Source organism: Gadus chalcogrammus, chromosome 23 (assembly GCF_026213295.1).
Source record: "Gadus chalcogrammus isolate NIFS_2021 chromosome 23, NIFS_Gcha_1.0, whole genome shotgun sequence".
Classification (NCBI taxonomy): Eukaryota; Metazoa; Chordata; class Actinopteri; order Gadiformes; family Gadidae; genus Gadus; species Gadus chalcogrammus.
In genome coordinates, this window is record NC_079434.1 from 11,687,854 (window position 1) to 11,712,330 (window position 24,477).

Consider the following 24,477-nt stretch of genomic DNA (forward strand, 5'->3'; position numbering starts at 1 on the left):
TTAAGCTTTTAATAAATCAGTGTGCCCTAAATTGAACTCCATTTCATTCATGTGGTGAGGTTAAGTTTGCTTGTAATAGTTAGTGTTTGTTACACTATCACTAAGCCACAGTATCATAGAGTATTAAGCTATCCCCTTCAGACGCTCATCACAGACTATATGGTTGGTAATGAGTCTGTTTGTATGTTAACAGTCTCTGCAACTTTAACATAACACACCACAAATGGCATCCAAAGTGTCCAATTAATGAAGATTTTTGTTTTTGAGATGCTTTCTTTCAATAATGCACACACTTTTCCTATACTTATGAAAATTTCTATCAACAAATAATGACTAATGTTTCTCTTAACATTAGTTATTAAATAAGAATGACCCTGACGTGATTTGAACACGCAACCTTCTGATCTGGAGTCAGACGCGCTACCGTTGCGCCACAAGGCCCTTCAATATGTTAGTATTGTACCCCCCATCACATGTCATTGTTGAAATACTAGAGCGCTGGTGATTAAGTGTGTATGCGTTTGTAAAACCTAGGAAGCCATACACTGAATCCACGTGTTTAGACCGTATTCATTCTGAATGTACATGTACGTGCTAAAGTTACCTGTGCATGTTTCTAAGGCGTTATTTCTGGAATGCACGTGCACATTAACGTGAATGTGCATAGTTACAATTGAGCTCTAGTGGCGCAATCGGTCAGCGCGCGGTACTTATACAGCAGTATCCAGCAGAGTAATGCCGAGGTTGTGAGTTCAAGCCTCACCTGGAGCAACCTTTAACATCATCATACTGTATCATTCAATTGATTAATGAGGCACAAATCTGTTCTTGCTGTGACATTGTAGTCCTCAGCAAAATGGTGATAATGGTTACATTAGATCTCATGAATTTACTTCATGTGACCTATGAGCTCATTTATCTAGTTTCTTTGACCAACGACCTCATGAAGGTAGTATCTTTGAGCAACAACCTCATGAATGTCGCTTCTCTATGTAGTCGCCCATCGCCCAAAATTGTGAAGGAAACTGCCGATTGATCATTCCAAGTGAATCAGTTAAGCTTTTAATAAATCAGTGTGCCCTAAATTGAACCCCATTTCATTCCATTTCAGTTAGTGTTTGTTACACTATCACTCAGCCACACTATCATAGAGTATTATGCTATCCCCTTCAGACGCTCATCACAGACTATATGGTTGGTAATGAGTCTGTTTGTATGTTAACAGTCTCTGCAACTTTAACATAACACACCACAAATGGCATCCAAAGTGTCCAAGTAATGATGATTTTTGTTTTTGAGATGTTATCTTTCAATAATGCACACACTTTTCCGATACTTAAGAACATTTCTATCAACAAATAATGACTAATGTTTCTCTTAACATTAGTTATTAAATAAGAATGACCCTGACGAGATTTGAACACGCAACCTTCTGATCTGGAGTCAGACGCGCTACCGTTGCGCCACAATGCCCTTCAATATGTTAGTATTGTACCCCACATCACACAGCGCTGGTGATGAAGTGTGTATGCATTAGTAAAACATAGGAAGCCATACATGAATTTACTTCATGTGACCTATGAGCTCATTCATCTAGTTTCTTTGACCAACAACCTCATGAATGTCGCTTCTCTATGTAGTCGCCCATCGCCCAAAATTGTGAAGGAAACTGCAGATTGATGATTCCAAGTCAATCAGTTAAGCTTTTAATAAATCAGTGTGCCCTAAATTGAACTCCATTTCATTCATGTGGTGAGGTTAAGTTTGCTTGTAATAGTTAGTGTTTGTTACACTATCACTAAGCCACAGTATCATAGAGTATTAAGCTATCCCCTTCAGACGCTCATCACAGACTATATGGTTGGTAATGAGTCTGTTTGTATGTTAACAGTCTCTGCAACTTTAACATAACACAACACAAATGGCATCCAAAGTGTCCAAGTAATGATGATTTTTGTTTTTGAAATGTTTTCTTTCAATAATGCACACACTTTTCCTATACTTATGAACATTTCTATCAATAAAGACTAATGTTTCTCTTAACATTCGTTATTAAATAAGAATGACCCTAACGTGATTTGAACACGCAACCTTCTGATCTGGAGTCAGACACGCTACCGTTGCACCACAAGGCCCTTCAATATGTTAAAATTGTACCCCCCATCACATGTCATTGTTGAAATACTAGAGCGCTGGTGATTAAGTGTGTATGCGTTTGTAATACCTAGGAAGCCATACACTGAATCCACGTGTTTAGACCGTACTCATTCTGAATGTACATTTACGTGCTAAAGTTACCTGTGCATGTTTCTAAGTCGTTATTTCTGGAATACACGTGCACATTCACGTGCATGTGCATTGTCACAATTGAGCTCCAGTGGCGCAATCGGTCAGCGCGTGGTACTTATACAGCAGTATCCAGCAGAGTAATGCTGAGGTTGTGAGTTCAAGCCTCACCTGGAGCAACCTTTAACATCATCATACTGTATCATTCAATTGATTAATCAGGCACAAATCTGTTCTTGCTGTGACATTGTAGTCCTCAGCAAAAAGGTGATAATGGTGGCATTATATCTCATGAATTTACTTCATGTGACCTATGAGCTCATTTATCTAGTTTCTTTGACCAACGACCTCATGAAGGTAGTATCTTTGAGCAACAACCTCATGAATGTCGCTTCTCTATGTAGTCGCCCATCGCCCAAAATTGTGAAGGAAACTGCCGATTGATGATTCCAAGTCAATCAGTTAAGCTTTTAATTAATCAGTGTGCCCTAAATTGAACTCCATTTCATTCATGTGGTGAGGTTAAGTTTGCTTGTAATAGTTAGTGTTTGTCACACTATCACTAAGCCACAGTATCATAGAGTATTTAAGCTATCCCCTTCAGACGCTCATCACAGACTATATGGTTGGTAATGAGTCTGTTTGTATGATAACAGTCTCTGCAACTTTAACATAACACACCACAAATGGCATCCAAAGTGTCCAAGTAATGATGAATTTTGTTTTTGAGATGTTTTCTTTCAATAATGCACACACTTTTCCTATACTTATGAACATTTCTATCAACAAATAATGACTAATGTTTCTCTTAACATTCGTTATTAAATAAGAATGACCCTGACGTGATTTGAACACGCAACCTTCTGATCTGGAGTCAGACGCGCTACCGTTGCGCCACAAGGCCCTTCAATATGTTAAAATTGTACCCCCCATCACATGGCATTGTTGAAATACTAGAGTGCTGGTGATTAAGTGTGTATGCGTGTGAAAAACCTATGAAGCCATACACTGAATCCACCGTGTTTAGACCGTACTCATTCTGAACATTTACGTGCTAAAGTTACCTGTGTATATTTGTAAGTCGTTATTTCTGGAATGCACGTGCACATTCACGTGCATGTGCATTGTCACATTTGAGCTCCAGTGGCGCAATCGGTCAGCGCGCGGTACTTATACAGCAGTATCCAGCAGAGTAATGCTGAGGTTGTGAGTTCAAGCCTCACCTGGAGCAACCTTTAACATCATCATACTGTATCATTCAATTGATTAATGAGGCACAAATCTGTTCTTACCGTGACATTGTAGTCCTCAGCAAAATGGTGATAATGGTGACATTAGATCTCATGAATTTACTTCATGTGACCTATGAGCTCATTTATCTAGTTTCTTTGACCAACGACCTCATGAAGGTAGTATCTTTGAGCAACAACCTCATGAATGTCGCTTCTCTATGTAGTCGCCCATTGCCCAAAATTGTGAAGGAAACTGCCGATTGATCATTCCAAGTGAATCAGTTAAGCTTTTAATGAATCAGTGTGCCCTAAATTGAACCCCATTTCATTCCATTTCAGTTAGTGTTTGTTACACTATCACTCAGCCACACTATCATAGAGTATTATGCTATCCCCTTCAGACGCTCATCACAGACTATATGGTTGGTAATGAGTCTGTTTGTATGTTAACAGTCTCTGCAACTTTAACATAACACACCACAAATGGCATCCAAAGTGTCCAAGTAATGATGATTTTTGTTTTTGAGATGTTATCTTTCAATAATGCACACACTTTTCCGATACTTAAGAACATTTCTATCAACAAATAATGACTAATGTTTCTCTTAACATTCGTTATTAAATAAGAATGACCCTGACGTGATTTGAACACGCAACCTTCTGATCTGGAGTCAGACGCGCTACCGTTGCGCCACAAGGCCCTTCAATATGTTAAAATTGTACCCCCCATCACATGTCATTGTTGAAATACTAGAGCGCTGGTGATTAAGTGTGTATGCGTTTGTAAAACCTAGGAAGCCATACACTGAATCCACGTGTTTAGACCGTACTCATTCTGAATGTACATTTACGTGCTAAAGTTACCTGTGCATGTTTCTAAGTCGTTATTTCTGGAATACACGTGCACATTCACGTGCATGTGCATTGTCACAATTGAGCTCCAGTGGCGCAATCGGTCAGCGCGCGGTACTTATACAGCAGTATCCAGCAGAGTAATGCCGAGGTTGTGAGTTCAAGCCTCACCTGGAGCAACCTTTAACATCATCATACTGTATCATTCAATTGATTAATCAGGCACAAATCTGTTCTTGCTGTGACATTGTAGTCCTCAGCAAAAAGGTGATAATGGTGGAATTATATCTCATGAATTTACTTCATGTGACCTATGAGCTCATTTATCTAGTTTCTTTGACCAACGACCTCATGAAGGTAGTATCTTTGAGCAACAACCTCATGAATGTCGCTTCTCTATGTAGTCGCCCATCGCCCAAAATTGTGAAGGAAACTGCCGATTGATGATTCCAAGTCAATCAGTTAAGCTTTTAATTAATCAGTGTGCCCTAAATTGAACTCCATTTCATTCATGTGGTGAGGTTAAGTTTGCTTGTAATAGTTAGTGTTTGTCACACTATCACTAAGCCACAGTATCATAGAGTATTTAAGCTATCCCCTTCAGACGCTCATCACTGACTATATGGTTGGTAATGAGTCTGTTTGTATGATAACAGTCTCTGCAACTTTAACATAACACACCACAAATGGCATCCAAAGTGTCCAAGTAATGATGATTTTTGTTTTTGAGATGTTTTCTTTCAATAATGCACACACTATTAAAGAAGAATGACCCTGACGTGATTTGAACACACAACCTTCTAATCTGGAGTCAGATGCGCTACCGTTGCGCCACAAGGCCCTTCAATATGTTAAAATTGTACCCCCCATCACATGTCATTGTTGAAATACTAGAGCGCTGGTGATTAAGTGTGTATGCGTTTGTAATACCTAGGAAGCCATACACTGAATCCACGTGTTTAGACCGTACTCATTCTGAATGTACATTTACGTGCTAAAGTTACCTGTGCATGTTTCTAAGTCGTTATTTCTGGAATACACGTGCACATTCACGTGCATGTGCATTGTCACAATTGAGCTCCAGTGGCGCAATCGGTCAGCGCGCGGTACTTATACAGCAGTATCCAGCAGAGTAATGCTGAGGTTGTGAGTTCAAGCCTCACCTGGAGCAACCTTTAACATCATCATACTGTATCATTCAATTGATTAATCTGGCACAAATCTGTTCTTGCTGTGACATTGTAGTCCTCAGCAAAAAGGTGATAATGGTGGCATTATATCTCATGAATTTACTTCATGTGACCTATGAGCTCATTTATCTAGTTTCTTTGACCAACGACCTCATGAAGGTAGTATCTTTGAGCAACAACCTCATTAATGTCGCTTCTCTATGTATTCGCCCATCGCCCAAAATTGTGAAGGAAACTGCCGATTGATGATTCCAAGTCAATCAGTTAAGCTTTTAATTAATCAGTGTGCCCTAAATTGAACTCCATTTCATTCATGTGGTGAGGTTAAGTTTGCTTGTAATAGTTAGTGTTTGTCACACTATCACTAAGCCACAGTATCATAGAGTATTTAAGCTATCCCCTTCAGACGCTCATCACTGACTATATGGTTGGTAATGAGTCTGTTTGTATGATAACAGTCTCTGCAACTTTAACATAACACACCACAAATGGCATCCAAAGTGTCCAAGTAATGATGAATTTTGTTTTTGAGATGTTTTCTTTCAATAATGCACACACTTTTCCTATACTTATGAACATTTCTATCAACAAATAATGACTAATGTTTCTCTTAACATTCGTTATTAAATAAGAATGACCCTGACGTGATTTGAACACGCAACCTTCTGATCTGGAGTCAGACGCGCTACCGTTGCGCCACAAGGCCCTTCAATATGTTAAAATTGTACCCCCCATCACATGGCATTGTTGAAATACTAGAGTGCTGGTGATTAAGTGTGTATGCGTGTGAAAAACCTATGAAGCCATACACTGAATCCACCGTGTTTAGACCGTACTCATTCTGAACATTTACGTGCTAAAGTTACCTGTGTATATTTGTAAGTCGTTATTTCTGGAATGCACGTGCACATTCACGTGCATGTGCATTGTCACATTTGAGCTCCAGTGGCGCAATCGGTCAGCGCGCGGTACTTATACAGCAGTATCCAGCAGAGTAATGCAGAGGTTGTGAGTTCAAGCCTCACCTGGAGCAACCTTTAACATCATCATACTCTATCATTCAATTGATTAATGAGGCACAAATCTGTTCTTACCGTGACATTGTAGTCCTCAGCAAAATGGTGATAATGGTGACATTAGATCTCATGAATTTACTTCATGTGACCTATGAGCTCATTTATCTAGTTTCTTTGACCAACGACCTCATGAAGGTAGTATCTTTGACCAACAACCTCATGAATGTCGCTTCTCTATGTAGTCGCCCATCGCCCAAAATTGTGAAGGAAACTGCAGATTGATGATTCCAAGTCAATCAGTTAAGCTTTTAATAAATCAGTGTGCCCTAAATTGAACTCCATTTCATTCATGTGGTGAGGTTAAGTTTGCTTGTAATAGTTAGTGTTTGTTACACTATCACTAAGCCACAGTATCATAGAGTATTAAGCTATCCCCTTCAGACGCTCATCACAGACTATATGGTTGGTAATGAGTCTGTTTGTATGTTAACAGTCTCTGCAACTTTAACATAAAACACCACAAATGGCATCCAAAGTGTCCAAGTAATGAAGATTTTCGTTTTTGAGATGCTTTCTTTCAATAATGCACACACTTTTCCTGTACTTATGAACATTTCTATCAACAAATAATGACTAATGTTTCTCTTAACATTCGTTATTAAATATGAATGACCCTGACGTGATTTGAACACGCAACCTTCTGATCTGGAGTCAGACGCGCTACCGTTGCGCCACAAGGCCCTTCAAAATGTTAAAATTGTACCCCCCATCACATGTCATTGTTGAAATACTAGAGCGCTGGTGATTAAGTGTGTATGCGTTTGTAAAACCTAGGAAGCCATACACTGAATCCACGTGTTTAGACCGTACTCATTCTGAATGTACATTTACGTGCTAAAGTTACCTGTGCATGTTTCTAAGTCGTTATTTCTGGAATACACGTGCACATTCACGTGCATGTGCATTATCACAATTGAGCTCCAGTGGCGCAATCGGTCAGCGCGCGGTACTTATACAGCAGTATCCAGCAGAGTAATGCCGAGGTTGTGAGTTCAAGCCTCACCTGGAGCAACCTTTAACATCATCATACTGTATCATTCAATTGATTAATCAGGCACAAATCTGTTCTTGCTGTGACATTGTAGTCCTCAGCAAAAAGGTGATAATGGTGGCATTATATCTCATGAATTTACTTCATGTGACCTATTAGCTCATTTATCTAGTTTCTTTGACCAACGACCTCATGAAGGTAGTATCTTTGAGCAACAACCTCATGAATGTCGCTTCTCTATGTAGTCGCCCATCGCCCAAAATTGTGAAGGAAACTGCCGATTGATGATTCCAAGTCAATCAGTTAAGCTTTTAATAAATCAGTGTGCCCTAAATTGAACTCCATTTCATTCATGTGGTGAGGTTAAGTTTGCTTGTAATAGTTAGTGTTTGTCACACTATCACTAAGCCACAGTATCATAGAGTATTTAAGCTATCCCCTTCAGACGCTCATCACTGACTATATGGTTGGTAATGAGTCTGTTTGTATGATAACAGTCTCTGCAACTTTAACATAAAACACCACAAATGGCATCCAAAGTGTCCAAGTAATGAAGATTTTCGTTTTTGAGATGCTTTCTTTCAATAATGCGCACACTTTTCCTGTACTTATGAACATTTCTATCAACAAATAATGACTAATGTTTCTCTTAACATTCGTTATTAAATTAGAATGACCCTGACGTGATTTGAACATGCAACCTTCTGATCTGGAGTCAGACGCGCTACCGTTGCGCCACAAGGCCCTTCAAAATGTTAAAATTGTACCCCCCATCACATGTCATTGTTGAAATACTAGAGCGCTGGTGATTAAGTGTGTATGCGTTTGTAAAACCTAGGAAGCCATACACTGAATCCACGTGTTTAGACCGTACTCATTCTGAATGTACATTTACGTGCTAAAGTTACCTGTGCATGTTTCTAAGTCGTTATTTCTGGAATACACGTGCACATTCACGTGCATGTGCATTGTCACAATTGAGCTCCAGTGGCGCAATCGGTCAGCGCGCGGTACTTATACAGCAGTATCCAGCAGAGTAATGCCGAGGTTGTGAGTTCAAGCCTCACCTGGAGCAACCTTTAACATCATCATACTGTATCATTCAATTGATTAATCAGGCACAAATCTGTTCTTGCTGTGACATTGTAGTCCTCAGCAAAAAGGTGATAATGGTGGCATTATATCTCATGAATTTACTTCATGTGACCTATTAGCTCATTTATCTAGTTTCTTTGACCAACGACCTCATGAAGGTAGTATCTTTGAGCAACAACCTCATGAATGTCGCTTCTCTATGTAGTCGCCCATCGCCCAAAATTGTGAAGGAAACTGCCGATTGATGATTCCAAGTCAATCAGTTAAGCTTTTAATTAATCAGTGTGCCCTAAATTGAACTCCATTTCATTCATGTGGTGAGGTTAAGTTTGCTTGTAATAGTTAGTGTTTGTCACACTATCACTAAGCCACAGTATCATAGAGTATTTAAGCTATCCCCTTCAGACGCTCATCACTGACTATATGGTTGGTAATGAGTCTGTTTGTATGATAACAGTCTCTGCAACTTTAACATAACACACCACAAATGGCATCCAAAGTGTCCAAGTAATGATGATTTTTGTTTTGAGATGTTTTCTTTCAATAATGCACACACTTTTCCTATACTTATGAACATTTCTATAATGACTAATGTTTCTCTTAACATTCGTTATTAAATAAGAATGACCCTGACGTGATTTGAACACGCAACCTTCTGACCTGGAGTCAGACGCGCTACCGTTGCGCCACAAGGCCCTTCAATATGTTCAAATTGTACCCCCCAACACATGGCATTGTTGAAATACTAGAGTGCTGGTGATTAAGTGTGTATGCGTGTGAAAAACCTATGAAGCCATACACTGAATCCACCGTGTTTAGACCGTACTCATTCTGAACATTTACGTGCTAAAGTTACCTGTGTATATTTGTAAGTCGTTATTTCTGGAATGCACGTGCACATTCACGTGCATGTGCATTGTCACATTTGAGCTCCAGTGGCGCAATCGGTCAGCGCGCGGTACTTATACAGCAGTATCCAGCAGAGTAATGCCGAGGTTGTGAGTTCAAGCCTCACCTGGAGCAACCTTTAACATCATCATACTCTATCATTCAATTGATTAATGAGGCACAAATCTGTTCTTACCGTGACATTGTAGTCCTCAGCAAAATGGTGATGATGGTGACATTAGATCTCATGAATTTACTTCATGTGACCTATGAGCTCATTTATCTAGTTTCTTTGACCAACAACCTCATGAATGTCGCTTCTCTATGTAGTCGCCCATCGCCCAAAATTGTGAAGGAAACTGCAGATTGATGATTCCAAGTCAATCAGTTAAGCTTTTAATAAATCAGTGTGCCCTAAATTGAACTCCATTTCATTCATGTGGTGAGGTTAAGTTTGCTTGTAATAGTTAGTGTTTGTTACACTATCACTAAGCCACAGTATCATAGAGTATTAAGCTATCCCCTTCAGACGCTCATCACAGACTATATGGTTGGTAATGAGTCTGTTTGTATGTTAACAGTCTCTGCAACTTTAACATAAAACACCACAAATGGCATCCAAAGTGTCCAAGTAATGAAGATTTTCGTTTTGAGATGCTTTCTTTCAATAATGCACACACTTTTCCTGTACTTATGAACATTTCTATCAACAAATAATGACTAATGTTTCTCTTAACATTCGTTATTAAATATGAATGACCCTGACGTGATTTGAACACGCAACCTTCTGATCTGGAGTCAGACGCGCTACCGTTGCGCCACAAGGCCCTTCAAAATGTTAAAATTGTACCCCCCATCACATGTCATTGTTGAAATACTAGAGCGCTGGTGATTAAGTGTGTATGCGTTTGTAAAACCTAGGAAGCCATACACTGAATCCACGTGTTTAGACCGTACTCATTCTGAATGTACATTTACGTGCTAAAGTTACCTGTGCATGTTTCTAAGTCGTTATTTCTGGAATACACGTGCACATTCACGTGCATGTGCATTGTCACAATTGAGCTCCAGTGGCGCAATCGGTCAGCGCGCGGTACTTATACAGCAGTATCCAGCAGAGTAATGCCGAGGTTGTGAGTTCAAGCCTCACCTGGAGCAACCTTTAACATCATCATACTGTATCATTCAATTGATTAATCAGGCACAAATCTGTTCTTGCTGTGACATTGTAGTCCTCAGCAAAAAGGTGATAATGGTGGCATTATATCTCATGAATTTACTTCATGTGACCTATTAGCTCATTTATCTAGTTTCTTTGACCAACGACCTCATGAAGGTAGTATCTTTGAGCAACAACCTCATGAATGTCGCTTCTCTATGTAGTCGCCCATCGCCCAAAATTGTGAAGGAAACTGCCGATTGATGATTCCAAGTCAATCAGTTAAGCTTTTAATTAATCAGTGTGCCCTAAATTGAACTCCATTTCATTCATGTGGTGAGGTTAAGTTTGCTTGTAATAGTTAGTGTTTGTCACACTATCACTAAGCCACAGTATCATAGAGTATTTAAGCTATCCCCTTCAGACGCTCATCACTGACTATATGGTTGGTAATGAGTCTGTTTGTATGATAACAGTCTCTGCAACTTTAACATAACACACCACAAATGGCATCCAAAGTGTCCAAGTAATGATGATTTTTGTTTTTGAGATGTTTTCTTTCAATAATGCACACACTTTTCCTATACTTATGAACATTTCTATAATGACTAATGTTTCTCTTAACATTCGTTATTAAATAAGAATGACCCTGACGTGATTTGAACACGCAACCTTCTGACCTGGAGTCAGACGCGCTACCGTTGCGCCACAAGGCCCTTCAATATGTTCAAATTGTACCCCCCAACACATGGCATTGTTGAAATACTAGAGTGCTGGTGATTAAGTGTGTATGCGTGTGAAAAACCTATGAAGCCATACACTGAATCCACCGTGTTTAGACCGTACTCATTCTGAACATTTACGTGCTAAAGTTACCTGTGTATATTTGTAAGTCGTTATTTCTGGAATGCACGTGCACATTCACGTGCATGTGCATTGTCACATTTGAGCTCCAGTGGCGCAATCGGTCAGCGCGCGGTACTTATACAGCAGTATCCAGCAGAGTAATGCCGAGGTTGTGAGTTCAAGCCTCACCTGGAGCAACCTTTAACATCATCATACTCTATCATTCAATTGATTAATGAGGCACAAATCTGTTCTTACCGTGACATTGTAGTCCTCAGCAAAATGGTGATGATGGTGACATTAGATCTCATGAATTTACTTCATGTGACCTATGAGCTCATTTATCTAGTTTCTTTGACCAACAACCTCATGAATGTCGCTTCTCTATGTAGTCGCCCATCGCCCAAAATTGTGAAGGAAACTGCAGATTGATGATTCCAAGTCAATCAGTTAAGCTTTTAATAAATCAGTGTGCCCTAAATTGAACTCCATTTCATTCATGTGGTGAGGTTAAGTTTGCTTGTAATAGTTAGTGTTTGTTACACTATCACTAAGCCACAGTATCATAGAGTATTAAGCTATCCCCTTCAGACGCTCATCACAGACTATATGGTTGGTAATGAGTCTGTTTGTATGTTAACAGTCTCTGCAACTTTAACATAAAACACCACAAATGGCATCCAAAGTGTCCAAGTAATGAAGATTTTCGTTTTTGAGATGGTTTCTTTCAATAATGCACACACTTTTCCTGTACTTATGAACATTTCTATCAACAAATAATGACTAATGTTTCTCTTAACATTCGTTATTAAATATGAATGACCCTGACGTGATTTGAACACGCAACCTTCTGATCTGGAGTCAGACGCGCTACCGTTGCGCCACAAGGCCCTTCAAAATGTTAAAATTGTACCCCCCATCACATGTCATTGTTGAAATACTAGAGCGCTGGTGATTAAGTGTGTATGCGTTTGTAAAACCTAGGAAGCCATACACTGAATCCACGTGTTTAGACCGTACTCATTCTGAATGTACATTTACGTGCTAAAGTTACCTGTGCATGTTTCTAAGTCGTTATTTCTGGAATACACGTGCACATTCACGTGCATGTGCATTGTCACAATTGAGCTCCAGTGGCGCAATCGGTCAGCGCGCGGTACTTATACAGCAGTATCCAGCAGAGTAATGCCGAGGTTGTGAGTTCAAGCCTCACCTGGAGCAACCTTTAACATCATCATACTGTATCATTCAATTGATTAATCAGGCACAAATCTGTTCTTGCTGTGACATTGTAGTCCTCAGCAAAAAGGTGATAATGGTGGCATTATATCTCATGAATTTACTTCATGTGACCTATTAGCTCATTTATCTAGTTTCTTTGACCAACGACCTCATGAAGGTAGTATCTTTGAGCAACAACCTCATGAATGTCGCTTCTCTATGTAGTCGCCCATCGCCCAAAATTGTGAAGGAAACTGCCGATTGATGATTCCAAGTCAATCAGTTAAGCTTTTAATTAATCAGTGTGCCCTAAATTGAACTCCATTTCATTCATGTGGTGAGGTTAAGTTTGCTTGTAATAGTTAGTGTTTGTCACACTATCACTAAGCCACAGTATCATAGAGTATTTAAGCTATCCCCTTCAGACGCTCATCACTGACTATATGGTTGGTAATGAGTCTGTTTGTATGATAACAGTCTCTGCAACTTTAACATAACACACCACAAATGGCATCCAAAGTGTCCAAGTAATGATGATTTTTGTTTTTGAGATGTTTTCTTTCAATAATGCACACACTTTTCCTATACTTATGAACATTTCTATCAACAAATAATGACTAATGTTTCTCTTAACATTCGTTATTAAATAAGAATGACCCTGACGTGATTTGAACACGCAACCTTCTGATCTGGAGTCAGACGCGCTACCGTTGCGCCACAAGGCCCTTCAATATGTTAAAATTGTACCCCCCAACACATGGCATTGTTGAAATACTAGAGTGCTGGTGATTAAGTGTGTATGCGTGTGAAAAACCTATGAAGCCATACACTGAATCCACCGTGTTTAGACCGTACTCATTCTGAACATTTACGTGCTAAAGTTACCTGTGTATATTTGTAAGTCGTTATTTCTGGAATGCACGTGCACATTCACGTGCATGTGCATTGTCACATTTGAGCTCCAGTGGCGCAATCGGTCAGCGCGCGGTACTTATACAGCAGTATCCAGCAGAGTAATGCCGAGGTTGTGAGTTCAAGCCTCACCTGGAGCAACCTTTAACATCATCATACTCTATCATTCAATTGATTAATGAGGCACAAATCTGTTCTTACCGTGACATTGTAGTCCTCAGCAAAATGGTGATGATGGTGACATTAGATCTCATGAATTTACTTCATGTGACCTATGAGCTCATTTATCTAGTTTCTTTGACCAACAACCTCATGAATGTCGCTTCTCTATGTAGTCGCCCATCGCCCAAAATTGTGTCGCAATGGCGCAATCGGTCAGCGCGCGGTACTTATACAGCAGTATCCAGCAGAGTAATGCCGAGGTTGTGAGTTCAAGCCTCACCTGGAGCAACCTTTAACATCATCATACTCTATCATTCAATTGATTAATGAGGCACAAATCTGTTCTTACCGTGACATTGTAGTCCTCAGCAAAATGGTGATGATGGTGACATTAGATCTCATGAATTTACTTCATGTGACCTATGAGCTCATTTATCTAGTTTCTTTGACCAACAACCTCATGAATGTCGCTTCTCTATGTAGTCGGCCATCGCCCAAAATTGTGAAGGAAACTGCAGATTGATGATTCCAAGTCAATCAGTTAAGCTTTTAATAAATCAGTGTGCCCTAAATTGAACTCCATTTCATTCATGTGGTGAGGTTAAGTTTGCTTGTAATAGTTAGTGTTTGTTACACTATCACTAAGCCACAGTATCATAGAGTATTAAGCTATCCCCTTCAGACGCTCATCACAGACTATATGGTTGGTAATGAGTCTGTTTGTATGTTAACAGTCTCTGCAACTTTAACATAAAACACCACAAATGGCATCCAAAGTGTCCAAGTAATGAAGATTTTCGTTTTTGAGATGCTTTCTTTCAATAATGCACACACTTTTCCTGTACTTATGAACATTTCTATCAACAAATAATGACAAATGTTTCTCTTAACATTCGTTATTAAATAAGAATGACCCTGACGTGATTTGAACACGCAACCTTCTGATCTGGAGTCAGACGCGCTACCGTTGCGCCACAAGGCCCTTCAAAATGTTTAAATTGTACCCCCCATCACATGTCATTGTTGAAATACTAGAGCGCTGGTGATTAAGTGTGTATGCGTTTGTAAAACCTAGGAAGCCATACACTGAATCCACGTGTTTAGACCGTACTCATTCTGAATGTACATTTACGTGCTAAAGTTACCTGTGCATGTTTCTAAGTCGTTATTTCTGGAATACACGTGCACATTCACGTGCATGTGCATTGTCACTATTGAGCTCCAGTGGCGCAATCGGTCAGCGCGCGGTACTTATACAGCAGTATCCAGCAGAGTAATGCCGAGGTTGTGAGTTCAAGCCTCACCTGGAGCAACCTTTAACATCATCATACTGTATCATTCAATTGATTAATCAGGCACAAATCTGTTCTTGCTGTGACATTGTAGTCCTCAGCAAAAAGGTGATAATGGTGGCATTATATCTCATGAATTTACTTCATGTGACCTATGAGCTCATTTATCTAGTTTCTTTGACCAACGACCTCATGAAGGTAGTATCTTTGAGCAACAACCTCATGAATGTCGCTTTTCTATGTAGTCGCCCATCGCCCAAAATTGTGAAGGAAACTGCCGATTGATGATTCCAAGTCAATCAGTTAAGCTTTTAATTAATCAGTGTGCCCTAAATTGAACTCCATTTCATTCATGTGGTGAGGTTAAGTTTGCTTGTAATAGTTAGTGTTTGTCACACTATCACTAAGCCACAGTATCATAGAGTATTTAAGCTATCCCCTTCAGACGCTCATCACTGACTATATGGTTGGTAATGAGTCTGTTTGTATGTTAACAGTCTCTGCAACTTTAACATAACACACCACAAATGGCATCCAAAGTGTCCAAGTAATGATGATTTTTGTTTTTGAGATGTTTTCTTTCAATAATGCACACACTTTTCCTATACTTATGAACATTTCTATCAACAAATAATGACTAATGTTTCTCTTAACATTCGTTATTAAATAAGAATGACCCTGACGTGATTTGAACACGCAACCTTCTGATCTGGAGTCAGACGCGCTACCGTTTCGCCACAAGGCCCTTCAATATGTTAAAATTGTACCCCCCATCACATGGCATTGTTGAAATACTAGAGTGCCGGTGATTAAGTGTGTATGCGTGTGAAAAACCTATGAAGCCATACACTGAATCCACCGTGTTTAGACCGTACTCATTCTGAACATTTACGTGCTAAAGTTACCTGTGTATATTTGTAAGTCGTTATTTCAGGAATGCACGTGCACATTCACGTGCATGTGCATTGTCACATTTGAGCTCCAGTGGCGCAATCGGTCAGCGCGCGGTACTTATACAGCAGTATCCAGCAGAGTAATGCCGAGGTTGTGAGTTCAAGCCTCACATGGAGCAACCTTTAACATCATCATACTCTATCATTCAATTGATTAATGAGGCACAAATCTGTTCTTACCGTGACATTGTAGTCCTCAGCAAAATGGTGATGATGGTGACATTAGATCTCATGAATTTACTTCATGTGACCTATGAGCTCATTTATCTAGTTTCTTTGACCAACAACCTCATGAATGTCGCTTCTCTAGGTAGTCGCCCATCGCCCAAAATTGTGAAGGAAACTGCCGATTGATGATTCCAAGTCAATCAGTTAAGCTTTTAATAAATCAGTGTGCCCTAAATTGAACTCCATTTCATTCATGTGGTGAGGTTAAGTTTGCTTGTAATAGTTAGTGTTTGTTACACTATCACTAAGCCACAGTATCATACGTAAGCTATCCCCTTCAGACGCTCATCACAGACTATATGGTTGGTAATGAGTCTGTTTGTATGTTAACAGTCTCTGCAACTTTAACATAACACACCACAAATGGCATCCAATGTGTCCAAGTAATGATGATTTTTGTTTTTGAGATGTTTTCTTTCAAAAATGCACACACTATTAAATAAGGATGACCCTGACGTGATTTGAACACGCAACCTTCTGATCTGGAGTCAGACGCGCTACCGTTGCGCCACAAGGCCCTTTATTATGTTAAAATTGTACCCCATATCACATTGCATTGTTGAAATACTGGAGCGCTGGCGATGAAGTGTGTATGCGTGTGTAAAACCTAGGAAGCCATACACTGAATCCACCGTGTTTAGACCGTACTCATTCTAAATGTACATTTACGTGCTAAAGTTACCTGTGCATGTTTCTAAGTCGTTATTTCTGGAATGCACGTGCACATTCACGTGCATGTACATTGTCACATTTGAGCTCCAGTGGCGCAATCGGTCAGCGCGCGGTACTTATACAGCAGTATCCAGCAGAGTAATGCCGAGGTTGTGAGTTCAAGCCTCACCTGGAGCAACCTTTAACATCATCATACTGTATCATTCAATTGATTAATGATGCACAAATCTGTTCTTGCCGTGACATTGTAGTCCTCAGCAAAAAGGTGATAATGGTGACATTAGAGAGATCTCATGAATTTACTTCATGTGACCTATGAGCTCATTCATCTAGTTTCTTTGACCAACAACCTCATGAATGTCGCTTCTCTATGTAGTCGCCCATCGCCCAAAATTGTGAAGGAAACTGCAGATTGATGATTCCAAGTCAATCAGTTAAGCTTTTAATCAATCAGTGTGCCCTAAATTGAACTCCATTTCATTCATGTGGTGAGGTTAAGTTTGCTTGTAATAGTTAGTGTTTGTTACACTATCACTAAGCCACAGTATCATACGTAAGCTATCCCCTTCAGACGCTCATCACAGACTATATGGTTGGTAATGAGTCTGTTTGTATGTTAACAGTCTCTGCAACTTTAACATAACACACCACAAATGGCATCCAAAGTGTCCAAGTAATGATGATTTTTGTTTTTGAGATGTTTTCTTTCAAAAATGCACACACTATTAAATAAGGATGACCCTGACGTGATTTGAACACGCAACCTTCTGATCTGGAGTCAGACGCGCTACCGTTGCGCCACAAGGCCCTTTATTATGTTAAAATTGTACCCCACATCACATTGCATTGTTGAAATACTGGAGCGCTGGTGATGAAGTGTGTATGCGTGTGTAAAACCTAGGAAGCCATACACTGAATCCACCGTGTTTAGACCGTACTCATTCTAAATGTACATTTACGTGCTAAAGTTACCTGTGCATGTTTCTAAGTCGTTATTTCTGGAATGCACGTGCACATTCACGTGCATGTACATTGTCACATTTGAGCTCCAGTGGCGCAATCGGTCAGCGCGCGGTACTTATACAGCAGTATCCAGCAGAGTAATGCCGAGGTTGTGAGTTCAAGCCTCACCTGGAGCAACCTTTAACATCATCATACTGTATCATTCAATTGATTAATGATGCACAAATCTGTTCTTGCCGTGACATTGTAGTCCTCAGCAAAAAGGTGATAATGGTGACATTAGAGAGATCTCATGAATTTACTTCATGTGACCTATGAGCTCATTCATCTAGTTTCTTTGACCAACAACCTCATGAATGTCGCTTCTCTATGTAGTCGCCCATCGCCCAAAATTGTGAAGGAAACTGCAGATTGATGATTCCAAGTCAATCAGTTAAGCTTTTAATCAATCAGTGTGCCCTAAATTGAACTCCATTTCATTCATGTGGTGAGGTTAAGTTTGCTTGTAATAGTTAGTGTTTGTTACACTATCACTAAGCCACAGTATCATAGAGTATTAAGCTATCCCCTTCAGACGCTCATCACAGACTATATGGTTGGTAATGAGTCTGTTTGTATGTTAACAGTCTCTGCAACTTTAACATAACACACCACAAATGGCATCCAAAGTGTCCAAGTAATGATGATTTTTGTTTTTGAAATGTTTTCTTTCAATAATGCACACACTTTTCCTATACTTATGAACATTTCTATCAATAAAGACTAATGTTTCTCTTAACATTCGTTATTAAATAAGAATGACCCTAACGTGATTTGAACACGCAACCTTCTGATCTGGAGTCAGACACGCTACTGTTGCGCCACAAGGCCCTACAATATGTTAAAATTGTACCCCCCATCACATGTCATTGTTGAAATACTAGAGTGCTGGTGATTAAGTGTGTATGCGTTTGTAAAACCTAGGAAGCCATACACTGAATCCACGTGTTTAGACCGTACTCATTCTGAATGTACATTTACGTGCTAAAGTTACCTGTGCATGTTTCTAAGTCGTTATTTCTGGAATACACGTGAACATTCACGTGCATGTGCATTGTCACAATTGAGCTCCAGTGGCGCAATCGGTCAGCGCGCGGTACTTATACAGCAGTATCCAGCAGAGTAATGCCGAGGTTGTGAGTTCAAGCCTCACCTGGAGCAACCTTTAACATCATCATACTGTATCATTCAATTGATTAATCAGGCACAAATCTGTTCTTGCTGTGACATTGTAGTCCTCAGCAAAAAGGTGATAATGGTGGCATTATATCTCATGAATTTACTTCATGTGACCTATTAGCTCATTTATCTAGTTTCTTTGACCAACGACCTCATGAAGGTAGTATCTTTGAGCAACAACCTCATGAATGTCGCTTCTCTATGTAGTCGCCCATCGCCCAAAATTGTGAAGGAAACTGCCGATTGATGATTCCAAGTCAATCAGTTAAGCTTTTAATTAATCAGTGTGCCCTAAATTGAACTCCATTTCATTCATGTGGTGAGGTTAAGTTTGCTTGTAATAGTTAGTGTTTGTCACACTATCACTAAGCCACAGTATCATAGAGTATTTAAGCTATCCCCTTCAGACGCTCATCACTGACTATATGGTTGGTAATGAGTCTGTTTGTATGATAACAGTCTCTGCAACTTTAACATAACACACCACAAATGGCATCCAAAGTGTCCAAGTAATAATGATTTTTGTTTTTGAGATGTTTTCTTTCAATAATGCACACACTTTTCCTATACTTATGAACATTTCTATCAACAAATAATGACTAATGTTTCTCTTAACATTCGTTATTAAATAAGAATGACCCTGACGTGATTTGAACACGCAACCTTCTGATCTGGAGTCAGACGCGCTACCGTTGCGCCACAAGGCCCTACAATATGTTAAAATTGTACCCCCCAACACATGGCATTGTTGAAATACTAGAGTGCTGGTGATTAAGTGTGTATGCGTGTGAAAAACCTATGAAGCCATACACTGAATCCACCGTGTTTAGACCGTACTCATTCTGAACATTTACGTGCTAAAGTTACCTGTGTATATTTGTAAGTCGTTATTTCTGGAATGCACGTGCACATTCACGTGCATGTGCATTGTCACATTTGAGCTCCAGTGGCGCAATCGGTCAGCGCGCGGTACTTATACAGCAGTATCCAGCAGAGTAATGCAGAGGTTGTGAGTTCAAGCCTCACCTGGAGCAACCTTTAACATCATCATACTCTATCATTCAATTGATTAATGAGGCACAAATCTGTTCTTACCGTGACATTGTAGTCCTCAGCAAAATGGTGATGATGGTGACATTAGATCTCATGAATTTACTTCATGTGACCTATGAGCTCATTTATCTAGTTTCTTTGACCAACAACCTCATGAATGTCGCTTCTCTATGTAGTCGCCCATCGCCCAAAATTGTAAAGGAAACTGCAGATTGATGATTCCAAGTCAATCAGTTAAGCTTTTAATAAATCAGTGTGCCCTAAATTGAACTCCATTTCATTCATGTGGTGAGGTTAAGTTTGCTTGTAATAGTTAGTGTTTGTTACACTATCACTAAGCCACAGTATCATAGAGTATTAAGCTATCCCCTTCAGACGCTCATCACAGACTATATGGTTGGTAATGAGTCTGTTTGTATGTTAACAGTCTCTGCAACTGTAACATAAAACACCACAAATGGCATCCAAAGTGTCCAAGTAATGAAGATTTTCGTTTTTGAGATGCTTTCTTTCAATAATGCACACACTTTTCCTATACTTATGAACATTTCTATCAACAAATAATGACTAATGTTTCTCTTAACATTCGTTATTAAATAAGAATGACCCTGACGTGATTTGAACACGCAACCTTCTGATCTGGAGTCAGACGCGCTACCGTTGCGCCACAAGGCCCTTCAAAATGTTAAAATTGTACCCCCCATCACATGTCATTGTTGAAATACTAGAGCGCTGGTGATTAAGTGTGTATGCGTTTGTAAAACCTAGGAAGCCATACACTGAATCCACGTGTTTAGACCGTACTCATTCTGAATGTACATTTACGTGCTAAAGTTACCTGTGCATGTTTCTAAGTCGTTATTTCTGGAATACACGTGCACATTCACGTGCATGTGCATTGTCACAATTGAGCTCCAGTGGCGCAATCGGTCAGCGCGCGGTACTTATACAGCAGTATCCAGCAGAGTAATGCCGAGGTTGGGAGTTCAAGCCTCACCTGGAGCAACCTTTAACATCATCATACTGTATCATTCAATTGATTAATCAGGCACAAATCTGTTCTTGCTGTGACATTGTAGTCCTCAGCAAAAAGGTGATAATGGTGGCATTATATCTCATGAATTTACTTCATGTGACCTATGAGCTCATTTATCTAGTTTCTTTGACCAACGACCTCATGAAGGTAGTATCTTTGAGCAACAACCTCATGAATGTCGCTTCTCTATGTAGTCGCCCATCGCCCAAAATTGTGAAGGAAACTGCCGATTGATGATTCCAAGTCAATCAGTTAAGCTTTTAATTAATCAGTGTGCCCTAAATTGAACTCCATTTCATTCATGTGGTGAGGTTAAGTTTGCTTGTAATAGTTAGTGTTTGTCACACTATCACTAAGCCACAGTATCATAGAGTATTTAAGCTATCCCCTTCAGACGCTCATCACTGACTATATGGTTGGTAATGAGTCTGTTTGTATGATAACAGTCTCTGCAACTTTAACATAACACACCACAAATGGCATCCAAAGTGTCCAAGTAATGATGATTTTTGTTTTTGAGATGTTTTCTTTCAATAATGCACACACTTTTCCTATACTTATGAACATTTCTATCAACAAATAATGACTAATGTTTCTCTTAACATTCGTTATTAAATTAGAATGACCCTGACGTGATTTGAACACGCAACCTTCTGATCTGGAGTCAGACGCGCTACCGTTGCGCCACAAGGCCCTTCAATATGTTAAAATTGTACCCCCCATCACATGGCATTGTTGAAATACTAGAGCGCTGGTGATTAAGTGTGTATGCGTGTGAAAAACCTATGAAGCCATACACTGAATCCACCGTGTTTAGACCGTACTCATTCTGAACATTTACGTGCTAAAGTTACCTGTGTATATTTGTAAGTCGTTATTTCTGGAATGCACGTGCACATTCACGTGCATGTGCATTGTCACATTTGAGCTCCAGTGGCGCAATCGGTCAGCGCGCGGTACTTATACAGCAGTATCCAGCAGAGTAATGCCGAGGTTGTGAGTTCAAGCCTCACCTGGAGCAACCTTTAACATCATCATACTCTATCATTCAATTGATTAATGAGGCACAAATCTGTTCTTACCGTGACATTGTAGTCCTCAGCAAAATGGTGATGATGGTGACATTAGATCTCATGAATTTACTTCATGTGACCTATGAGCTCATTTATCTAGTTTCTTTGACCAACAACCTCATGAATGTCGCTTCTCTATGTAGTCGCCCATCGCCCAAAATTGTGAAGGAAACTGCAGATTGATGATTCCAAGTCAATCAGTTAAGCTTTTAATAAATCAGTGTGCCCTAAATTGAACTCCATTTCATTCATGTGGTGAGGTTAAGTTTGCTTGTAATAGTTAGTGTTTGTTACACTATCACTAAGCCACAGTATCATAGAGTATTAAGCTATCCCCTTCAGACGCTCATCACAGACTATATGGTTGGTAATGAGTCTGTTTGTATGTTAACAGTCTCTGCAACTTTAACATAAAACACCACAAATGGCATCCAAAGTGTCCAAGTAATGAAGATTTTCGTTTTTGAGATGCTTTCTTTCAATAATGCACACACTTTTCCTGTACTTATGAACATTTCTATCAACAAATAATGACTAATGTTTCTCTTAACATTCGTTATTAAATAAGAATGACCCTGACGTGATTTGAACACGCAACCTTCTGATCTGGAGTCAGACGCGCTACCGTTGCGCCACAAGGCCCTTCAAAATGTTAAAATTGTACCCCCCATCACATGTCATTGTTGAAATACTAGAGCGCTGGTGATTAAGTGTGTATGCGTTTGTAAAACCTAGGAAGCCATACACTGAATCCACGTGTTTAGACCGTACTCATTCTGAATGTACATTTACGTGCTAAAGTTACCTGTGCATGTTTCTAAGTCGTTATTTCTGGAATACACGTGCACATTCACGTGCATGTGCATTGTCACAATTGAGCTCCAGTGGCGCAATCGGTCAGCGCGCGGTACTTATACAGCAGTATCCAGCAGAGTAATGCCGAGGTTGTGAGTTCAAGCCTCACCTGGAGCAACCTTTAACATCATCATACTGTATCATTCAATTGATTAATCAGGCACAAATCTGTTCTTGCTGTGACATTGTAGTCCTCAGCAAAAAGGTGATAATGGTGGCATTATATCTCATGAATTTACTTCATGTGACCTATGAGCTCATTTATCTAGTTTCTTTGACCAACGACCTCATGAAGGTAGTATCTTTGAGCAACAACCTCATGAATGTCGCTTCTCTATGTAGTCGCCCATCGCCCAAAATTGTGAAGGAAACTGCCGATTGATGATTCCAAGTCAATCAGTTAAGCTTTTAATTAATCAGTGTGCCCTAAATTGAACTCCATTTCATTCATGTGGTGAGGTTAAGTTTGCTTGTAATAGTTAGTGTTTGTCACACTATCACTAAGCCACAGTATCATAGAGTATTTAAGCTATCCCCTTCAGACGCTCATCACTGACTATATGGTTGGTAATGAGTCTGTTTGTATGATAACAGTCTCTGCAACTTTAACATAACACACCACAAATGGCATCCAAAGTGTCCAAGTAATGATGATTTTTGTTTTTGAGATGTTTTCTTTCAATAATGCACACACTTTTCCTATACTTATGAACATTTCTATCAACAAATAATGACTAATGTTTCTCTTAACATTCGTTATTAAATAAGATTGACCCTGACGTGATTTGAACACGCAACCTTCTGATCTGGAGTCAGACGCGCTACCGTTGCGCCACAAGGCCCTTCAATTTGTTAAAATTGTACCCCCCATCACATGGCATTGTTGAAATACTAGAGTGCTGGTGATTAAGTGTGTATGCGTGTGAAAAACTTATGAAGCCATACACTGAATCCACCGTGTTTAGACCGTACTCATTCTGAACATTTACGTGCTAAAGTTACTTGTGTATATTTGTAAGTCGTTATTTCTGGAATGCACGTGCACATTCACGTGCATGTGCATTGTCACATTTGAGCTCCAGTGGCGCAATCGGTCAGCGCGCGGTACTTATACAGCAGTATCCAGCAGAGCAATGCTGAGGTTGTGAGTTCAAGCCTCACCTGGAGCAACCTTTAACATCATCATACTCTATCATTCAATTGATTAATGAGGCACAAATCTGT

General features: G+C 39.7%; 1 protein-coding gene and 47 non-coding genes across 48 annotated transcripts in view; 24 read left to right on the forward strand and 24 right to left on the reverse strand.

Annotated features, from left to right (window-relative positions):
- Positions 1-24,477, forward strand: part of LOC130377672 (partitioning defective 3 homolog) — a 271,523-nt gene that overhangs the window by 33,690 nt on the left and 213,356 nt on the right. The window lies entirely within an intron of this gene.
- On the reverse strand, positions 370-441 carry trnaw-cca (transfer RNA tryptophan (anticodon CCA)). Its single transcript has one exon. It is a non-coding gene; the product is annotated as a tRNA-Trp (tRNA).
- trnai-uau (transfer RNA isoleucine (anticodon UAU)) lies at positions 678-771 on the forward strand. Its single transcript has 2 exons — positions 678-715; positions 736-771. It is a non-coding gene; the product is annotated as a tRNA-Ile (tRNA).
- On the reverse strand, positions 1,402-1,473 carry trnaw-cca (transfer RNA tryptophan (anticodon CCA)). Its single transcript has one exon. It is a non-coding gene; the product is annotated as a tRNA-Trp (tRNA).
- Positions 2,064-2,135, reverse strand: trnaw-cca (transfer RNA tryptophan (anticodon CCA)). Its single transcript has one exon. It is a non-coding gene; the product is annotated as a tRNA-Trp (tRNA).
- On the forward strand, positions 2,372-2,465 carry trnai-uau (transfer RNA isoleucine (anticodon UAU)). The gene is made up of 2 exons: positions 2,372-2,409; positions 2,430-2,465. It is a non-coding gene; the product is annotated as a tRNA-Ile (tRNA).
- On the reverse strand, positions 3,119-3,190 carry trnaw-cca (transfer RNA tryptophan (anticodon CCA)). Its single transcript has one exon. It is a non-coding gene; the product is annotated as a tRNA-Trp (tRNA).
- On the forward strand, positions 3,424-3,517 carry trnai-uau (transfer RNA isoleucine (anticodon UAU)). The gene is made up of 2 exons: positions 3,424-3,461; positions 3,482-3,517. It is a non-coding gene; the product is annotated as a tRNA-Ile (tRNA).
- trnaw-cca (transfer RNA tryptophan (anticodon CCA)) lies at positions 4,148-4,219 on the reverse strand. The gene has a single exon. It is a non-coding gene; the product is annotated as a tRNA-Trp (tRNA).
- On the forward strand, positions 4,456-4,549 carry trnai-uau (transfer RNA isoleucine (anticodon UAU)). The gene is made up of 2 exons: positions 4,456-4,493; positions 4,514-4,549. It is a non-coding gene; the product is annotated as a tRNA-Ile (tRNA).
- On the reverse strand, positions 5,140-5,211 carry trnaw-cca (transfer RNA tryptophan (anticodon CCA)). The gene has a single exon. It is a non-coding gene; the product is annotated as a tRNA-Trp (tRNA).
- On the forward strand, positions 5,448-5,541 carry trnai-uau (transfer RNA isoleucine (anticodon UAU)). The gene is made up of 2 exons: positions 5,448-5,485; positions 5,506-5,541. It is a non-coding gene; the product is annotated as a tRNA-Ile (tRNA).
- On the reverse strand, positions 6,195-6,266 carry trnaw-cca (transfer RNA tryptophan (anticodon CCA)). Its single transcript has one exon. It is a non-coding gene; the product is annotated as a tRNA-Trp (tRNA).
- On the forward strand, positions 6,500-6,593 carry trnai-uau (transfer RNA isoleucine (anticodon UAU)). The gene is made up of 2 exons: positions 6,500-6,537; positions 6,558-6,593. It is a non-coding gene; the product is annotated as a tRNA-Ile (tRNA).
- Positions 7,246-7,317, reverse strand: trnaw-cca (transfer RNA tryptophan (anticodon CCA)). Its single transcript has one exon. It is a non-coding gene; the product is annotated as a tRNA-Trp (tRNA).
- trnai-uau (transfer RNA isoleucine (anticodon UAU)) lies at positions 7,554-7,647 on the forward strand. The gene is made up of 2 exons: positions 7,554-7,591; positions 7,612-7,647. It is a non-coding gene; the product is annotated as a tRNA-Ile (tRNA).
- On the reverse strand, positions 8,301-8,372 carry trnaw-cca (transfer RNA tryptophan (anticodon CCA)). The gene has a single exon. It is a non-coding gene; the product is annotated as a tRNA-Trp (tRNA).
- trnai-uau (transfer RNA isoleucine (anticodon UAU)) lies at positions 8,609-8,702 on the forward strand. Its single transcript has 2 exons — positions 8,609-8,646; positions 8,667-8,702. It is a non-coding gene; the product is annotated as a tRNA-Ile (tRNA).
- On the reverse strand, positions 9,347-9,418 carry trnaw-cca (transfer RNA tryptophan (anticodon CCA)). Its single transcript has one exon. It is a non-coding gene; the product is annotated as a tRNA-Trp (tRNA).
- trnai-uau (transfer RNA isoleucine (anticodon UAU)) lies at positions 9,652-9,745 on the forward strand. Its single transcript has 2 exons — positions 9,652-9,689; positions 9,710-9,745. It is a non-coding gene; the product is annotated as a tRNA-Ile (tRNA).
- trnaw-cca (transfer RNA tryptophan (anticodon CCA)) lies at positions 10,367-10,438 on the reverse strand. Its single transcript has one exon. It is a non-coding gene; the product is annotated as a tRNA-Trp (tRNA).
- Positions 10,675-10,768, forward strand: trnai-uau (transfer RNA isoleucine (anticodon UAU)). Its single transcript has 2 exons — positions 10,675-10,712; positions 10,733-10,768. It is a non-coding gene; the product is annotated as a tRNA-Ile (tRNA).
- Positions 11,414-11,485, reverse strand: trnaw-cca (transfer RNA tryptophan (anticodon CCA)). The gene has a single exon. It is a non-coding gene; the product is annotated as a tRNA-Trp (tRNA).
- On the forward strand, positions 11,719-11,812 carry trnai-uau (transfer RNA isoleucine (anticodon UAU)). Its single transcript has 2 exons — positions 11,719-11,756; positions 11,777-11,812. It is a non-coding gene; the product is annotated as a tRNA-Ile (tRNA).
- On the reverse strand, positions 12,435-12,506 carry trnaw-cca (transfer RNA tryptophan (anticodon CCA)). The gene has a single exon. It is a non-coding gene; the product is annotated as a tRNA-Trp (tRNA).
- Positions 12,743-12,836, forward strand: trnai-uau (transfer RNA isoleucine (anticodon UAU)). Its single transcript has 2 exons — positions 12,743-12,780; positions 12,801-12,836. It is a non-coding gene; the product is annotated as a tRNA-Ile (tRNA).
- trnaw-cca (transfer RNA tryptophan (anticodon CCA)) lies at positions 13,490-13,561 on the reverse strand. The gene has a single exon. It is a non-coding gene; the product is annotated as a tRNA-Trp (tRNA).
- Positions 13,795-13,888, forward strand: trnai-uau (transfer RNA isoleucine (anticodon UAU)). The gene is made up of 2 exons: positions 13,795-13,832; positions 13,853-13,888. It is a non-coding gene; the product is annotated as a tRNA-Ile (tRNA).
- On the reverse strand, positions 14,821-14,892 carry trnaw-cca (transfer RNA tryptophan (anticodon CCA)). The gene has a single exon. It is a non-coding gene; the product is annotated as a tRNA-Trp (tRNA).
- On the forward strand, positions 15,129-15,222 carry trnai-uau (transfer RNA isoleucine (anticodon UAU)). Its single transcript has 2 exons — positions 15,129-15,166; positions 15,187-15,222. It is a non-coding gene; the product is annotated as a tRNA-Ile (tRNA).
- On the reverse strand, positions 15,876-15,947 carry trnaw-cca (transfer RNA tryptophan (anticodon CCA)). Its single transcript has one exon. It is a non-coding gene; the product is annotated as a tRNA-Trp (tRNA).
- On the forward strand, positions 16,181-16,274 carry trnai-uau (transfer RNA isoleucine (anticodon UAU)). The gene is made up of 2 exons: positions 16,181-16,218; positions 16,239-16,274. It is a non-coding gene; the product is annotated as a tRNA-Ile (tRNA).
- trnaw-cca (transfer RNA tryptophan (anticodon CCA)) lies at positions 16,830-16,901 on the reverse strand. Its single transcript has one exon. It is a non-coding gene; the product is annotated as a tRNA-Trp (tRNA).
- trnai-uau (transfer RNA isoleucine (anticodon UAU)) lies at positions 17,139-17,232 on the forward strand. The gene is made up of 2 exons: positions 17,139-17,176; positions 17,197-17,232. It is a non-coding gene; the product is annotated as a tRNA-Ile (tRNA).
- trnaw-cca (transfer RNA tryptophan (anticodon CCA)) lies at positions 17,792-17,863 on the reverse strand. The gene has a single exon. It is a non-coding gene; the product is annotated as a tRNA-Trp (tRNA).
- Positions 18,101-18,194, forward strand: trnai-uau (transfer RNA isoleucine (anticodon UAU)). The gene is made up of 2 exons: positions 18,101-18,138; positions 18,159-18,194. It is a non-coding gene; the product is annotated as a tRNA-Ile (tRNA).
- Positions 18,817-18,888, reverse strand: trnaw-cca (transfer RNA tryptophan (anticodon CCA)). The gene has a single exon. It is a non-coding gene; the product is annotated as a tRNA-Trp (tRNA).
- On the forward strand, positions 19,125-19,218 carry trnai-uau (transfer RNA isoleucine (anticodon UAU)). Its single transcript has 2 exons — positions 19,125-19,162; positions 19,183-19,218. It is a non-coding gene; the product is annotated as a tRNA-Ile (tRNA).
- Positions 19,872-19,943, reverse strand: trnaw-cca (transfer RNA tryptophan (anticodon CCA)). Its single transcript has one exon. It is a non-coding gene; the product is annotated as a tRNA-Trp (tRNA).
- Positions 20,177-20,270, forward strand: trnai-uau (transfer RNA isoleucine (anticodon UAU)). The gene is made up of 2 exons: positions 20,177-20,214; positions 20,235-20,270. It is a non-coding gene; the product is annotated as a tRNA-Ile (tRNA).
- On the reverse strand, positions 20,893-20,964 carry trnaw-cca (transfer RNA tryptophan (anticodon CCA)). Its single transcript has one exon. It is a non-coding gene; the product is annotated as a tRNA-Trp (tRNA).
- On the forward strand, positions 21,201-21,294 carry trnai-uau (transfer RNA isoleucine (anticodon UAU)). Its single transcript has 2 exons — positions 21,201-21,238; positions 21,259-21,294. It is a non-coding gene; the product is annotated as a tRNA-Ile (tRNA).
- trnaw-cca (transfer RNA tryptophan (anticodon CCA)) lies at positions 21,948-22,019 on the reverse strand. Its single transcript has one exon. It is a non-coding gene; the product is annotated as a tRNA-Trp (tRNA).
- On the forward strand, positions 22,253-22,346 carry trnai-uau (transfer RNA isoleucine (anticodon UAU)). The gene is made up of 2 exons: positions 22,253-22,290; positions 22,311-22,346. It is a non-coding gene; the product is annotated as a tRNA-Ile (tRNA).
- Positions 22,969-23,040, reverse strand: trnaw-cca (transfer RNA tryptophan (anticodon CCA)). The gene has a single exon. It is a non-coding gene; the product is annotated as a tRNA-Trp (tRNA).
- Positions 23,277-23,370, forward strand: trnai-uau (transfer RNA isoleucine (anticodon UAU)). The gene is made up of 2 exons: positions 23,277-23,314; positions 23,335-23,370. It is a non-coding gene; the product is annotated as a tRNA-Ile (tRNA).
- On the reverse strand, positions 24,024-24,095 carry trnaw-cca (transfer RNA tryptophan (anticodon CCA)). Its single transcript has one exon. It is a non-coding gene; the product is annotated as a tRNA-Trp (tRNA).
- Positions 24,329-24,422, forward strand: trnai-uau (transfer RNA isoleucine (anticodon UAU)). The gene is made up of 2 exons: positions 24,329-24,366; positions 24,387-24,422. It is a non-coding gene; the product is annotated as a tRNA-Ile (tRNA).